This window comes from Rhyacophila brunnea, unplaced genomic scaffold (genome assembly GCF_057557595.1).
Source record: "Rhyacophila brunnea isolate RB1 unplaced genomic scaffold, BYU_Rbru_1.0 scaffold_4, whole genome shotgun sequence".
In the NCBI taxonomy this organism is placed as follows: Eukaryota; Metazoa; Arthropoda; class Insecta; order Trichoptera; family Rhyacophilidae; genus Rhyacophila; species Rhyacophila brunnea.
In genome coordinates this window covers 51,526,114-51,544,325 of record NW_028233068.1, presented here as the reverse complement: position 1 = coordinate 51,544,325, position 18,212 = coordinate 51,526,114, and the positions used below count along the sequence as shown (strand labels likewise).

Here is an 18,212-nt window from a genome sequence, read left to right as displayed (position 1 = left end):
AATTGAGGTAGTGAATAATAGTATTTTAATTATTATAAAAAACACACAAAAAATATGTGAGAGGCTATTGCTTAGTTAGGCGAGAAGATAAAACTTTCAAAACAGCAGAGTGACCGTACCGTACCGGACTCAAACTTTAACAATAATCATGGCAAAAATTAGGATGTACAGCACCTACGACCATTCCAACGAATTACAATATATGTATTGATGATGTATCTGTAATGCCGGGTCCACACTGGCAACATGTCGCGCGACAACCTCGTTAAATTTTACGATAAGTATAATAATTATCGTAAAATTTCTTAAGCAATTATGATAATTATCGTAAAAATTAACGAGGTTGTCGCGCGACAAGTTGCCAGTGTGGACCCGGCATAACGGATGAGAGAAAACATATGTAAATGAGTACGATAGAGCGAGACAGGGAGAGGCAGGTATTACTAAAAATGATAAGGTGAGAAAACATACACGCAAATAATGGAATCGTTTATTTTAATCGGGTCGTGAAAGGACACAAATTATAGGTTACTCTCATAATAGTTTGACAGATGACTGGGAATTTTGACAGGTGGCACTGACACCTAGTATTTTTCCTAATATATTCGCCATTAGCTACATACGTATATGTACAGTTGAATATCCGTGTTGAAGGGTGGAGGTAGGCAATGGATATTTGACATATTTAGTTCACACTAAAAAAAATCAAAACTAATACTAGCTGCAATTTCAACATATTCTTAGTTAAATGAAAACAAATAAGAATGACTGACTAAAGTTTAGTGTGTACTGTTTATGTCGGATTTCCACAGCCAACCTCCACTCTTCACCGCTGTTTAATATTGATAATAAATAACATTGAATCATCATGAATAATTGTTAGTTGACACCATTAAAAGACTATAGCTATAGCAAAATAAATTAAGACAAAATAAGAAAAGTTTAATGATCATTTTCGATGTAATTATTCAAGGTATAAGTATGTCATCGTCATAAATGAAGTTTTTTTTGAACATCGCAAAAACTCTTAATTTTAATGTAAAAATAAGGTTGGGTTTTCAACATTCATCAATTAAAAATCGTTCGCCAGTTTTAATCGGTTACTTACCGATATCAATTCCTTTATATTATAAGTTAATTAATATCAAAGGGAGCCTATTAGGCCAAGATAGACCAATAAGGCTGAAACTGACATAGCTGAATTACGCCACGGGAGATTTATTAATGCTCGGCATCTGGAAATTGTTGGCGCTGGATCATCCAGAATGGGAAAAAGTTTTAGGAAGAGACCAAGACATGCCAAAAGTTGTAGTATCATTAAGATGATGATGACTTTCCGAACCAACTGTAGGTACTTTCAATAAAAGAAAGATTCGGAATGTTCCATTTCGAAAGACAATCCAATTTCATTTCTGTTTTGAATTTAGCGACGGTCACAAGTGTCGATAGGGATAACAAGATTATGTTCGATGATTTGAATTTTAACGAATCAGAATATTTATGGTATAAACAAACCGTTCGAAAAATAAATAATTTCAGTAGCAAAGCAAAAGTTACCCATGGTTCTGTACGGTGGGCACAAACTCTCTTTCGGTCCAACAATACGATTTTCGATTACTTGGACGAATAGCAGAAAGTACGCTATCAAATGAGAATCGCTGGCAAAGCATATTTCTATACAGAGCGGTCAAAAGTCATGGCAAGCACAAAATACGTACAATAAAAAATATATTCCAGTAACAAGAAGTCGAAGTTAAATTTGTAAACGTGGTAAAATGTTCGTGTCGTCAAAGGTGAATCAAAAATGTATCATGTATTATAAATCTTGCTGCGAGATACTTACCAATTTTATTGTATGGCAGTTAAATGTATGCCAATGTATTGTCAAGACGTGGGTTTTCGTATAGAAAATTCGTAATGGGTACAATAAAATAAGCTTTAAATGTGCGGTTAATCCCACACGAAAACTGCTTGGTACATAAAACATGACAACAATATGATTCGGTTAACCTACGAGTGACTGAATAAAAAGACCCAGGGCAAGAAAACGTTTATAATCAGTATTGACAGTATAGGTTATGTACGAGTGATAATCATTGAAATCACAAACAGTCACTTAACAATAATTATGTTCCTGCTTTGAGGTTTTCATTTAATTAAGGAACATCTTAGATATTTAATTTTTAGTTACGGCAACGGAAGTAATACTAATTGATATACGAGGGTGGGTCAATAAGTCCTTAGAAAAGCCGACAGGTGGCGCGACTAGTACTGTAAGCGGTTTGTTTTCATGCAGCGGCACTACCGATTCAGTATGCTGCGAAGTTTCAATCAGATTGGTCGGGTTGTTGTGTGTTTCTCGTACATTTAAAAAAAAAATTTGCTTGTTTACAAAAATGGAGAAAATTGAGTTTAGAGCTGTTATTAAACATTTTAATATAAAAGGGTTAACAGCAAAGGAAATAAAAAAAATGAGTTGGATTTAGTTCACGGCATATCTGCTCCTTCACTTGCAACTATTTATAACTGGTTAAATGAATTTAAACGTGGTCGTACATCAACAAAGGATGAACCACGCTCAGGACGTCCTGTAGAGGTGACTACACCAGAAATGATCAATAAAATCCACGATATGGTGTTAAGTGACCGAAGATTAAAGTTGAGTGAGATAATTGAGGTTACAGGGATCTCAAAAGGTAGCGTCATTTCTATTTTACATGACAAATTGGGCATGAAAAATATTTTTGCAAGATGGGTGCCGCGTTTGCTCACAGTCGACAATAAACGCAATAGGGTGGTGGCCTCTAAAGCCCTGTTGTCGCTCATGCAACGCAATCCGGATGAATTTTTTCGTCGCTTTGTGACTGTAGATGAAACATGGATACACCACTATACTCCCGAGACGAAAGAACAGTCAAAGCAGTGGATTGCGAAAGGCGAACCATGTCCAAAGAAGGCGAAAACCGTAAAATCAGCTGGTAAGGTTATGGCTACTGTATTTTGGGATGCACGTGGAATTATTTTCGTTGACTATTTGGAAAAAGGAAAAACAATAACAGGGGATTATTATGCATCTTTATGGGACCAGCTAAAAAACAAAATTGAAGAAAAACGGCCTCATTTAAACAGGAAAAAATCCTCTTTCATCAGGACAATGCCCGTGTTCACACATGTTTACGATCAATGGCTAAAATTGAAGAATTGAAGTTCGAATTGGTCGACCACCCACCGTATTCGCCAGATTTAGCCCCCAGTGACTTTTTCCTTTTCCCAAACTTAAAAAAATGGCTAAGTGGACAACGTTTTTTTTCAAATGAAGAAGTCATCGATCGGACAAATGCTTATTTTGAGGACCTTCCGAAAACTTATTTTTCTGACGGTTTAAAAAAAATTCAGAAACGTCTAACCAAGTGTATTGAGCTCCAAAGAGATTATGTTGAGAAATAAAAAAAAAATACAAAAATAAAAACTGTTTTAATGCTTTTTTCTAAGGAATTATTGACCCACCCTCGTATCTATATGAAGGGATTCAGCGTTTACTTTGTTAATTGTAAATGGAAATAGTAAAAAATATAACCATACTATAAGAAATATGTGACTTTTAAATAGTTATAATAAATTCCGATAAGCTTTTCTCACTCATTATTTTTTACGTAGATTTTGATAAAACTTATCATCAACACTCAACAGTAAGCCGAGTCTCACATCAAAACTCGTCTCGTATGCTGAACAAACCTTCCAAGAAGTGAGTTCCAGTGTTGCTTGTGAATACCGCGAACATCTACCTAGCGACAGTCGCCCGTAGCCTTCGAAACGTATAGATATTTGAATGCGATAATCGGCGAGTCGGTATAGGAATGACCAATTCGTAGGTGTTCGCATGTGACTTAGACCCTTCGACTCGGAGCCTGAGAAGGATGCAACTTGTCGATTGCAATAGCCAGATTTTTTTTCAAACGAAACAGTGGCCAATCTGCGGAGCTCCATTTGGCAACGTGTGTTTTGTTATTTATGTTGAATAACGATGACGTCACATCGACGTATTCGACAAGTTTTAAGGCGAGACGAGTTTTGATGTGACAACCGGCTTAATCGAGAATCGACAACGAAAAGGGAAGTCGGCTACTCGATGGTCTGACAGAGTGAAGGATGCTATGCGGAACGCTGAAGAGATATATCTAGGACAACTTGGAGTCACGATCTTCAAAAGTATTAAATAAATTTTATTATTTCAAAGTTTCACCTATTTGTCAAAAACAAGTAAACTATGACAAGCTCCATATTATCTTGCTATAATTACGCGTGTAAGTACCGCTTTGAAAACTTATAAATTTGTCGCCTCTCTATAGTTACTGTACAGAGTACCCGCAACATATTTTAATAACTAATCTAAATACGAAAAAAACTAATCAAGGACAAAACACGGTTAAAAATAAAATCCACGAGTATTCCGAAGTTAGCAACTTTTGCGCCACATCAATGGCATTAGGACGGACGGAAAAATCAGCCTCTCCCGCCCTCCGCTCGCGGCGCTCGGCTCGCTTCGGCCGCTGCCTCGGGCGGATCGATAGCCCCCCGACCGGTGCCTCGCCGCCCTTCGCCGTGCTGGGGCCGCCCACCGACCCCCGTCAACCCCCGTAGCCTGCCTCGCTATTTTATTATAACCGCTCTCAACCTTAGCAGTGCCAAATTTGGTACTCGCTACAACTGATTATGTGAAGTAGTTTATAGGGTTGCGAGAGGTATGTGTGTATACATCAATGGGCCAGTTTCAATGAATTGAATTTGTCAAGGTTCATAGTTATTTATTTTTGCAACACGACGCTACGTTTTTTTTTTTTTTTTTTAAATAAATTACAATAAGGATAGATTGTGAAAAAAAAGACGTTTCGACTGCTCACTACAGTACAGTTATTATTAATAACTAGAGATAACCCGCCACTTCGTCCGCGTGAAATGCAGAAATTAAAAAAAAATAAAAAACAAATATAGGTAAAGAATGAAGAAATATTATAGATTCGGTTATTTTTCGTTTCACATTGATGAGATTGCATATTACATCAATGAATAGTTTGATCTAAGCGCATGGTTGTCGTTCCCTGACTTTTTCGAGTTAGCGACACACTTTAAAACCAATTACGATTTTGCGACACACCAAAATTGGTAAAATTAAAATGTTTGCTTGAAATAATAAATTAAGAACACACGTGCACTTAATGACGAAAAAAATCGCGACACTGCCATTCCATTTACATAAAAATCTAAGTGCCGTATCTCAGCATCGCATCCAACTGGGGGATTGAGTGGATCCACATAATCGCCAACGGTTGGACGTAGACACGCGCCCCTATTCACCACTCCACCGCTGCTATCTAGCTCTTTACTCATTCATCATGAATTTTTAAAAATGCACACTCCGTCAGAGAAATATCTATATTGTTTCTTTATATCGCAGAAATAACAGAAAGAGGGGATCATATTTTCGATCAATAGGTACCTTTCATAAAAGCTAAAAATAAAAAATAAAAGAGTCTGAATAAAAATCATTAGGGCGTCACAAAACGAAAATGTTTGAAAAATAGACGCCCAACCCATTGTGGTCTTAATAAAAAAACAACAACACGTAATTTTTGACAGACGCGCAATTCGAACCCGCATCGATGGATTCAGAGACAGACAGAAAAATTAAGTCACGTTAAACAATCACTGCCATTAGGTGTACAATATTCGCCAACTTCAAAGTATAGGCCAGGGATGGCGAACCTATGGCACGCGAGATGATTTTGCATGGCACGCGAATGTTTCATTTTGAAGAGAAAAGAACTATTACTATTTTATATACCTATATTTAAAAAAATTACAAATAAATACTCATATATGTAAGTAAGTACTTATATATAAGTACGTACATATAATATTAAAAAATAATGACGACATAGCCATGCGTATTTCCTTCGGTTTTTCATATTACGTTTAGGTACCAATCGATGCGGAAACGGAAACGACGAAATACATTCATAAATAATGACAAATCGCATTGTATAAAAAATTTCAGGCAAATCATTTTAAAGAATAATCATTACGTTTAATGTAAATATACGATTGTATAGGTCGGTCCTTAGGATCGGGGAATTAAAAATAAAAATATATAATCAACAAACATTGTGAAATTAATTATCGGCAGTCACTCAAATATAATAACTGCTCGTTATGTTACCTCAAACATAATCTTTAAAAATGGAAAACCACTCAATGATGGAGAATATAATATGAAAGAAGAGTGGTTTAAATGCTTCCACGATCTCTTTGAATGATTTGAAAACAAGGGAAAAAATATTCAAAGAATAAAAGATATGCCTTAGGCTAGAAATACGGTGAAAGATAGAATATCAATAAGTCAATTGTAATTTTCAAACTTTTTTAATAGAACTCTTAAAAACTATTTTTTAGAAAGCTAAAAAAAATTTACGCCATAAAAAAACTGAGTCGAAAAATAATTATTTGGGAAATTTTGGCACGCGTACATAGAAAGGTTCGCCATCCCTGGTATAGGCAATACATAGAAGCAGCCTTAGCTCTGAACAATTTACATAGTAAGGATCGCTTCAAAAAATATTTCAGTTCATGAAAGTTCAACGACTTGTAATAAAATAAAATTAATGAATACATAAATTCAGCTGGAAGTTGGCCGGATATTTGTAGCAAAAACGTAACTTTCGTCGCGCAATATAATGGTATAATAAACCGAGTCGCCTTGTTACAATATAACATAATAATAATAACCAAATCGATATCGTCGAGCCTTTGGTCGGAATCAAATTCGTTTCAGCTATTTCCCGAAATTCGAAACCTTCCGCGAAAGCCTCCTGTACCAAAATAATATGAGACAAAAAACTGCTGATAGGACTATTCTAACCCGCATTGAAAGCACCAAGCACGTGTACTTTTCCTAAACTAAATGTGTGACTACATTAAACATATTTTCAGTATATATTTCAACTTAATAAAACTTTGCGAATATTAACTAATTAAACAAAAATAATATAATAATAATTATTATACTTCATGTTTAATTTGGTTATAAAAATTATCTCACAGCCTATTGATACTTGTGGATATGTCTTTATGCAGTAGAATCATGAAACGTAAAATCTCTTCTTCGTCGTATACCTTATGTTTGCAGATCGTAAACCGGATGATTTAACCATCAGGCAGCCGCCTTCTTCATCCACCTCTCCATTCAGCTGTCTGTGTCATTGAAAAACTCGTGGGTCTCTTAATTTGGTTCGACCATTCGGATTTCGAATGGGAGATCTATAACATCCCCTCAAAGACCCTCTACATGACCAAATTACACGAGTTGTTTCAGGTTGTCATCCTTCCTGTATATGACAAAAAGATTGCAGAACAGGAAAAAGGTGTCTGCCTCGAATTGGATGTCCGGCAATCATTGACTTATTTGTCCGTCCCCGAGACTTTCAACACACGCCTCTAGCACCACATTGCATACGTGTATAACCATCTCCGAGTCTCGCAAGCAAATGCATATACGAAGTGCGAAGACAAGAGATCCCTACGCATTTTAGTCACTTTTGTAACGGTGGTGTTTTGTTTACCAGTGTTATCAACAGATATAACCATTTGTTTTTCAGATGTGGTGTAGGATGCGTACGCTCAGAATACCATGGAAACCAGAAAATGCTAAAAAGAACGCTACGGGTGTTTCATTGGCATATGACCAGCGAGCTGTAGAATACCGAAATGGGGTATAGCCAGGTCGTGGAGAAGGGTGTTCGACGGCCAAATCATCGGATAACGCTACATAGTTATAAACTCCCGATGAAAAAGAATCGAATGCAAAATTAATGATATAATACATAAAATATCGTAGTTAAAATTTTATACATAACGTAAAACTTGTTCAATTTGAAAAGTTACAAGCATGATTTTCCGGACAAACGTATTATTAATACAAGGATGCAAAGAGAAATTACAGCAGGAAATAAATTGCTTACGTGACGTTATAAAAACCTATTTCCATTCATAATAATTACGTTTCCAAAAGGGGTCAAATAAACACCTATTATAAAGGACACATAAGTAATGTAATTGACATGTAATAGCAGCAATTAAAAAAACAATATTTTACGACATTCAACGATAACCATTAACTCCATAGAAATCAATATCCCTTATGTCAAAAAGTGTAGGTACATGCGTCAAGTAGATACATATTTTAATTAATATCACAGAACAGATTAATAAATAGAATTCAGATAGACCATACAATACAGTCATTTTGAAGTAGGGTTTTGAAACCTACGAAAATAAAACACATTATATATATATGTGCAATCGTGCGTGTTGGAACCTTAAAATACACCAATATTGAATGAGCGTCAGTGTATAAACCGAAAGCAGTTGTCAGAACGAAGGACAAACTTGAAATAACGTTTCATTGACACGTGTTCAAGTTTATCCCATATTCTTCCACACTCGAGATCGGTTGCCTGTTACTCCACACCCATTGGGTATTTCAGTTCCTATTAATTCTGTGCTCCCTGATATGTATAAAACTAAATCACCACTTACTTTATTTTTAAATAATTCTATTGCCATTTGTATAGCTGACGTATAATTTCGTCAACTTGTAAATAAAGGTACATTATGGAAAATAGTTATAGTAATAACAGTAATAACTTAAATTATTAAGGAAATATCTACATGCTAATAATACTTATGCAATTCTTCTTTTGTCTTTCGACCATCTCCGGTCCTAATAGGATCATATGGGCCTCCACAGAGTGGAGGTTTGTATTAACAGATTTTGTTTTTTTACGAGAAATGGATGTCAGCCACTTGCTCAACCTATTACATAATATTATTATTATATAAAATAGGCTGCGAGACGTGGACCCTCAACACGAGAGATGTCCAAAGGCTAAGAGTCACACAGCGAGGCATGGAGAGGTGTATGTTGGGCATCACGCGAAAAGACCGTAAGAGAAACGAATGGGTTAGGAAGCAGACAAGAGTACGCGATGTAAAAGACGTTGCCAAACAGCTGAAATGGAGATGGGCGGGGCACATTGCTCGCCGAAAGGACGGCCGCTGGACAAATGCCGTCATCCAGCGGTACCCAAGGGGCACGAAACGGCCACAGGGTCGCCCTAAAAGCCGCTGGATTGACGAACTGGTAAAGTTCGGCGGAAATACGTGGCAGCGAACGACACAGGACCGAGAGAGTTGGAGAAAGCTTGGGGTGGCCTTCATCCGGCAGTGGATTGACCCCGGCTGATGATGATGATATAAAATATACACATCATTTAATATTATTGAAACATTACCCATGTCATATGCCATCTGACTTAAAGAAAAATATGTCTTAATGTAATAGTGTCCTACGCCAAAAGGGCGCTAGGGACTGTTTGCTAAAAATGAGTTATGGCAATTTATAGGGTAAGAATGATTAGAATGTCATCTAGTGTCCCAAAAGTGCTATTACCACTTTTTTTGGTAGGGTCAAAAAAACACAAAAATAATGGGAAGAATGTTACCTTGTGAGTGTGGCTGTAAGAAGGTAGGTATAATTCCCGAGTATGGAGAAATATGGGATAAAGATTTTTTTTTCAATAGTCTGTATCATAATAGAGTGCATTAAAGTTTGTCACGTAAACGAAACACACATTCAACATATATTTGAGGATAATATTTGAAGACATTAAGCGGGCCTTGTATTTCTTGCATTTTATTATCTGGCCGTCATTAAGTCGTAAACCAAAGCTTGCACCAAGTTTATGGGGATTGAGCTTTCGCATTTATGCCTAATTAATATATTCTATGGGTAGGGCAGTTAGTGAAAAATATATGACGAAACCAATAAAATTCATATTACAAATAAGTGCTCTCGTGCGAAGTTCATTGGCAATATTGTCGTTCATGTAATTTTGGTATAGCAAACACGAATAACATTGCGCGAATATCAATAAGCATTATAAAATACGCCGTTTTGTTTCTAAAGCTGGTGAGTACAAAATCACAGTATACATACCTACGTGAAATATATTCATCAATATTAATTTATTTATAATCTATGATGTGATTTAGGATTTAGGATTAGAACACCGAATACCAAAACAACACAAAATCTCAAAACTTAAGCTAGTCAGAACAGAAACGACGCTTTTACCCATCAGATTCACAAATAATATAATATATCTGGTTGTATTTACATATTCAATAGGTACTTACTATCTATCGATCATTTGATAACCCAATTCAATTATTTTCGTTTCAATAAAACGTGACACGATGAACGTATGCATTAAAAACCAACAAAGACCTAGAAGCGAACCAAAATGATACATTAAATGTTTAGTGCATTAAGCTTTTCTGTTCATTGAAGCTTTCGGATACAATATTATTGAGGCCATTGCAATACAATTTGAAATGAATGCCTATTATTATAATTATACCAGCCAATGGTTAAAATAGCATTATTGTAGGAAGGCCTATGAAGTAAAACTGAAAGAAAGGACAATTCAACTTTCTACATGTAATTTATTTAAAATACATTTATCCACTTTTCTTAGAATAACCACGAATTGGGCGCAAGGGAAACTTTATATTTTCCATTTTAATTAACTTCAAATACACATTTTTTTATTCAATCTTCTACATTCTAGATTCAATAATTATAACATAAAATTAAATGCACAATAATTGTCATTATTTCATTATTAAAACGTATGGTTAATGCATTGTGTTATACCTCCACTAAATACACGTAGAATGAAATTCGTCATGTGATATTGTATGCAACTTATTATACATGTTATAGACCGCATACTGTATAAAATCGATTGGAAAACAAGACAACTTAGGCAACTTTAGGAGTGCCATCTACAGTGACAGATAAGTCATATGACAAATTATCCATTATGAAAAAATAGCATCATACGTGTTCTGACATATTACGATTCTCAGAATTGGCTTCAATCGTACGCCAAACCATTGCGTAACATTGTTGTATAGAAACACTACATCTGCGTATTTAACTTAATCTCATATAATGTTGAATATGTAAATGACATTTTTCTTAAACATTTGTCGTGAAAAGAATTTTTCGTCGAATATCCACGAAATATGCGTGGAACGAAATATATCATGTGTACATAATAGCGTTTACGTCAACTTATTTTACCGTCTATAATGCCTACCTAATTCTTAATTGGCTTTTTCACGAAAAGCAAGTCATTTGTTTCCCTTTCAATATGAAGTTGTGGGCTGACCTGAATATTGGAAGGAACCAGGCAGGTACTGCCAGTTGGGACACACCTGGAAATAAAAGAGAAACATACCATTAGTTACCTCAACTCGACCAATACAAAATGCTGTATAAGTGTAATAGTGTATTTTGATATTCATTTATTTTTATAATCCGATCAGGTTATGTATTATATTAAGATTAGACAATTGGTTTCAATTCTTAGTCACACTTTATGCAATAAACTTGAATAAACAGTCAATTATACAGCTGATTCTTGGCCATGTGCACATTTGAAGCACTCGTGATTTTTTTAACTGGGTTTTATCAAACTATTTCATAACACGAATATTCAAAATAATGATTATTTTTGTCAGGATCGGTTTGGTTTTGGAAAGAGAAATATTTTGAAAAAAATCGTAAGCTCTTTAATTTGTATTTGGTAGATTTACACATAATATGGGTATGAACCGATATAAAACATTAATACGTGATAATAGTGGGTAATATTAGATGGTAATGTGTGTTCATGGATAAATTATTGCCCATTAAATCCATGTAAACCGCGTCCTATAGGCGTTTTGAATCGACTGACGAAAACATCAATTCCGTTAAAACTCATCATAATCAATCATTATTAATTGCCAACGAATGAAAAACGGATTCCACAAAATATGGCGTAGGTATAATAGTAAAAAATATTTATAACATCATTATCCATAATATTATAAGCGGTGCATTTTTCATAAGATCCTTCGAAAAATAAAAACCGTAAATTATCACATAAGTACTTGATACCGAAATACCAGAGTGTGGACGTATGTCGTATCTTAAAGAGCTTATTCATGATTATTGGCTTTTAACAAACCATGAACAAAAATTAACCATAAGTGTGAGTGAGAAAGCATTCGGCACGTGTATAATCTCTAAATATGCATAAGGCATAAAGCCCATTGACGCAGCGAGTGCGGCGCTCGCGCAAAATTTCTACAAGTGGCGCGTAAATCATCGAAAATACAACGTAATCAAATACGCCAGCGCACACTGGACTTGACGATGCCTTCTGCCCCGCCTGCCGCATGAGTCACCGTTTTTCGCTTCTCGGCGACACGATTTAATGAAAATACAAAGAAGTCCATTCATTGAACACGGCTACCAAAATCACGCTGCTCGAGGCGTCGTCGATCGACGGGGGAGAAGCAATTATTTAATAACAGAGAAGTCTTTGTTTAATTTTATTCCGTGTCCTATATTTCGCTGGTTGAATAATGTCGTCGTAAATATTAATTACAAGCCCCGAAATAATATAATATTTTTATTGCTTTGTTATGAGAGACGCTGTAATAATAATTATTTTGTGCTGCTTGGGCCGCTTATTACATAGTTGAAGGGTAATGCGCGGCTAGAGACGTGTGATTATGGTTATGAATAAACGCTTCATACGCCGACTTCGCCCGCTCGACGCGTTCTATGGGCACTATCGCTAAGAGTAAGATAGAAGACATTTATGAATAACCAACTTGGAGACGCTATAAGTGTAGCTAGTGGATATTGGTTATTAAGGGCAAACCCGGAGTATGTGCTGAAAAATGTAGTTTTTTGAACATACATAACTAGAAAAAAATCATATTTGAAAAACAATACGATGATCGACGGGTTTGAACCCTTATAACCACTGGTATTGCGCCATCTGTGCATTAACTAATTATGCTACGAGCCTCCCCTATCTAATTACGATAATTTAAACTAGTAGGTCCTACATGAAATGCTTATGAAATCGCGTTATTATAAACTATCGGTTTTTGTTTATTAAATCAAGGAATATAAATTACCTTAAGGTGACGCATCAGTGAAACGCCAAATAACTTTCAACTGTACGCGCGACGAAATTTTGGACTCGCTGCCATTCAGTGAGAGAATGTTGACCCAGAAACACGTCACTTTGCTGCGTGATTGCGACCGGTCAATTAATTCTAAAATCGTGTAAAGATGACTAAAAACGTTACCCATTTACTTTAAAAAGAAAACATGTCAATGAATATATTATTATTGTTACTAATAGAACAATAAACAGAACATAAAATGGACGTATGTTGGATTTATATGACAAATAATATTTCGTTTGACAGGCGTCATTTTCACCCGCCACCCGCAACCCGCGCATCGCCTAGCAACGATCTTTTTAGACCGTGCCTCAACTAATGCATGGCCTTAATTACTAACCGACGCCCGGCTCTCGCCAAATATTAATAGATAATAACGTCTACTTGAACTGGCTAACAATTTTTAATAAACCAAACGAATAATTCACAAGATTCTGAGAATTAGAATGAACTGAGAATGTCACATTCCATATATTGAACATAACTTGAAAACACCACAGATATGTACCTAGGGATTGCAATACCGTTATTCCAGTATTTATCAATACCGAAATAAGGGTTTTAAAAAGCCAAAATACAGGAATTTTTGGTATTAAAAACCACACTCGTTTACGTTTTTGTAAATGAATTGAATGTTATTTCTACATTACTTTGTACTGTATTGCCTATTAAATTTAGTGTATGAGTTATGTGCAGCTAAAATGCAAATATATTGGACTGAACCCAACAAAGTTGAAATAGTAATAAAACAAAATCCATCAAATATTCCTACCTATTTAAAAAAATTGTGGCGATAAATTAACATAATATTATTTCGAAATAAAAAACATCCGTGACAAATGTTTAATTTTATTATTTTATAATAAAATAAAAGCAAGCGTTGAATTGAAAAAGCATTTCCTGCAAACGCACTTATTTGCACGGCTTACTGAACTAACCTTTTTGAGGGTTTTAGTTAAAATTATCAATTTATTCAAATTATTTGTAAAAAACACCAATTCTACAATATTATCTCTACATATATAAAAATCTCGTGTCACGATGTTTGTGGTCGAACTCCTCCGAAATGGCTCGACCGATTTTTATGATTTTTTTTATGTATATTTTTTAGGTATGAGAATAGGTCAACAAGTATATTTCATACCGCTAGGTGAGTAGGGTATCTCTATCCAGAAATTTTTTTCTTTTATTTTTTTGAAAATTTCTTTTTGTATTTTTTTTTATTATTTTGCATCAAAAAATACTTATAATTCCAAATTTTCATCCTCCTACCCCTACCCTCCCATTTTTCATCGAGATTTTATTATTTTTGTATGAACAAATTTAACCGTCGTTCGTATTTCAAACAGAACGAAATTATTTATGTTGTTGAATAACAGATGGCGCTACGTCCGAGTAGAATTCAAGAGAAGCATCGCGTCATTTTGACATTTCATTCGGCATATCACAACGCAGTGCGTGCAAAATTTTGTACGATTTATTTTAATTTATGTATTTTATGTGCGTGTATTACAGTGCACAATGCCATCAAGACGCAAGGGGGGGCATTTGGGCCGTCGAATGAATAAAGCAACAAACATGCGAAATAGTAGAGCAGAAAAAACAGACGAACAAATCCAACAAGATAACAAAAACGTGCGTGTAAGCATGTCGCAATTGCGTGCATCCCAATCACAAGAGGCACGAGCTGAACGAAATCAACAACGACAATTGGAACGGAGTCAAGCGCGCCGGTTCGTAGTTAACACACGCAGAGCAAATGACCGACAACGCCAACAAGTACATCGAACATTTACATCCGCTTCGTTCCTACGTCTCGCATTCGATTACGAGCCAGATATTGAATATTCCGCTCATCCGTAAGTGCTGATTGGTGCTATGGACAAATAATGTCCCCATTGTCATGCGCTCAGCGTCAGCCGGGATGTGTTGCGCATCAGGAAAAGTGCAACTACCAGAAATTGAGATACCACCAGAACCATTGAACGGCTTGCTCATCGGCACGGTTCCAGATTCAAACCTGTTCCTGATTCAATTCAAGTCCATTCGCAGATTCAATTTATGCTTCCAAATGACTTCGTTCGGAGCAACAGAAATAGTTCACAATACTGCGGCAAATGGTCAACAATTCCATTCTACGTTCAAAAAAAGGCCAAGTGTACCACAAAGTAGGCTCATTGCTGCCAATGCTAAACGAACCACATAAATTTTTACAAATCTACTTCATGAGCGGTGAGGACATCAATCATGTGGATGCACGTTGTGGCTACAATAGCCTCAATTCGCCTAATGCCAAGCGCATCGTCGGCGAACTGGACGCCCTATTGAATGAGCACAATGAATTATTGAAATTCTTCAAAGCACACATGCACCAATTGCAAAGTGACAATCACGCTATTGTCATCAATCCTGATAAAACACCAACTGGATAGCACGTGCGTCGATTCAATGCGCCTGTTGTTGATGACATTGCTGGAATTATGGTTGGCGACCGCACATCGACGCGAGAAATCGTGATTCGAAGAAGAAACAATAATCTGGAGTTCATCGCTGACACACACCGTTCATATGACGCTCTCCAATATCCGCTAATTTTCTGGAAGGGACAAGACGGATATTCCATAAACATTAAACAACGAGATCCTGTCACAGGTAATTCATTCATTATGAACATCATTACTCATTTTGAATTGAGAAAATGAATGGTTGATGTTTTTTTTGTTTTTATCGGCGGTCATCATCTACAGCGCTCTATTCCTCTTTCTGTCATATATTCCATTTCCACACACTTACGATACATTCGTTATTTATTATTTAACAACCAAAATATTCACTAGAAATAATTTATATGGCAGAACAACGTTTGCCGGGTCAGCTAGTATCAATATATATTTTAAATGTCAACAAAATAAATGTTTTAAAGAGATTTGAATAGCTATATTTACTGATAAGTACTTTTTTCTGTTTCAACGAATACCGGTATTAATACCGGTATTCAATATGAAATACCGAAAAACCGGTATTGATATTTTCATTCGGTATTGCAATCCCTATATATACCCACTAAAAAAATAGTTTTTTTATGCGAAATAGTTATCAATATTTGTAGTTAATTTAGTAGAAAAGATGGTAACTATGTTGTGTTTAAATTTGGTAGCCGTACTGAGAAGCAAGACGATAGATAGTATATCGCTTCATAAGTTAATAATCGTAATACAACTGAGGCTCTAATGTACGCCATACGCAAAGAAAACGGCTTCATAAACCCGGACAATAACCCTATCTGTAGTATTTATTGCTCTGAGGTTTGTAACTGTTCGCTTATCATTCACACAACCAATAATTCATTTCGTCGTTGGATTCGATTAAAAGAAAACGTTGATTTTACCCAGCCGCGGAAACAGAACCCTGTACTGTGGGTAAAAATATACTATGTTGTTTTAGTGTTAAAATAGTAATTTTGTTATTCTTGGTATAGTAAGTATATTACAGGTAACATTATAGAAAGGTACGTAATATGCTTAGCAGCACCGTAATTCATAAAAAACAAATAGTTTCACTCCTACATCTCTTTGTCCCAAACATAATATACTATAATCCTTGACAGAAACAAAGAATATTATTTGATACGGGAGAATTCAAGAATGGGTCTCGAGATTTTTCTCTCTATAAAATAAAAATAATCTCAATGATTCCCCTCCCTATGCTGCTAAAATTCGAGAGTTTCTAGGGTGTTTTTCTTTTCTGAACTACACCACGATTTTCTATGCCTTCCGATGTAAGATGTTTTATTTCTCGGCGAAGGTAAATTTCCTTTTCTCGTGTTCTCGATAAACAAGAATTAAAATGAAAATATGTAGAAATGAAATTAATCATTTAGAATTAAAAATAATTTATATTTGCATTTTGTAAAATGGAATCCTACGAAGACAATATAAATAGTATGCTGATTCAACTTCGAATTATTCTCGATCATAATATCGGAAGATAATAGGCATATATATACCAGTTTGGGTTGATCGTCGTTGTAGTTACTTACTATTTATTACAAATAGCCTTTAATTAACGTCACACAGATATCGAATTCAGAGTCATGTGTTTAATACGCGATAATAACTTACAATCTATACCTACATAATTAGAAAATAATGATTAGTTACTTATTAGGTAGGTACTTGTGTTACTATTGTTCATCTTATATTGCACTATCATATTATGAAATTGACAAAATATCTTCATCAGTTACACCTTTTAAAAAATGTTATAATTAACTTATAATACCTACATATATCTTATAACCAGGGAACACAACCGTTTATAATCAAACAAACGAAGAAATCCAAGAAGCCATGTTTACATAATATAAATAATGTCTAACTAAAATGTTATGTACCTATATAAAATGTATAAGTCCAGTTATCTACGAAAAATTCCTACTCGTGTCTAGCGGTGCCAGATGCAAGATGCAACTTGGACTACTTCGAGTGGTTTCTGATGCAAGATCAAAATTGCATTACTGCGATACTGAAGTATTTGCTAGATACCGAACTAAAACGATAAGTGAACTGTATATAGGTATACAGATACACGATATTCTGCAACAGTATTCACGTTGAATAATTTGGCGTAAAAGTATTGCAAAAAGAAAAAACAGATATCATGTAATCAATATCACATATTATTTATTATCCACTCGCTTAATTGTTATAGTATTCCGTTTTCTTACAGTGAATATTTCATTTTCATTCTTTGCTTGAGGTTTCGGGCCCATTTCAAAGGCCGTTCTCAAGAGATAATTATATAAATACATACATAATCTCTTGAGAATGGCGTGTGAGAACAGTGGAAATCCAAAATTTTTCCATTTCTTTTTTATAAAATCGATATTTTTTGATAACATTCAGGATACCAAAATAAAGACTCACGAATGAATTTGCAAGAAAATTTTTCGATCAAAAAACTAAAAGAAGCTGACGTTAATTATTGATTCTTAAAAGAAAATAAATTCACGATTTGCACTTCAAAAAAGGTAAAATAATGATCCTGAATTTTGTTCTGAGAGG

At 35.1% G+C, this 18,212-nt stretch overlaps 1 protein-coding gene across 13 annotated transcripts in view; it reads right to left on the bottom strand.

Moving 5' to 3' along the window:
* The window catches only part of PMCA (plasma membrane calcium-transporting ATPase 3), a 398,702-nt gene that overhangs the window by 249,950 nt on the left and 130,540 nt on the right, over positions 1-18,212 (bottom strand). For 6 of the 13 annotated variants that reach the window (XM_085953871.1, XM_085953872.1, XM_085953873.1 and 3 more), the window contains exon 3: positions 11,292-11,337. The exons of 6 other annotated variants lie outside the window; for them this stretch is intronic. The gene's annotated coding sequence lies outside the window, so the exon portion shown is untranslated. Of the gene's footprint in view, positions 1-11,219; positions 11,338-18,212 lie in introns of all 13 variants that reach the window. One more of the 13 variants, XM_085953876.1, reaches the window with a different exon arrangement.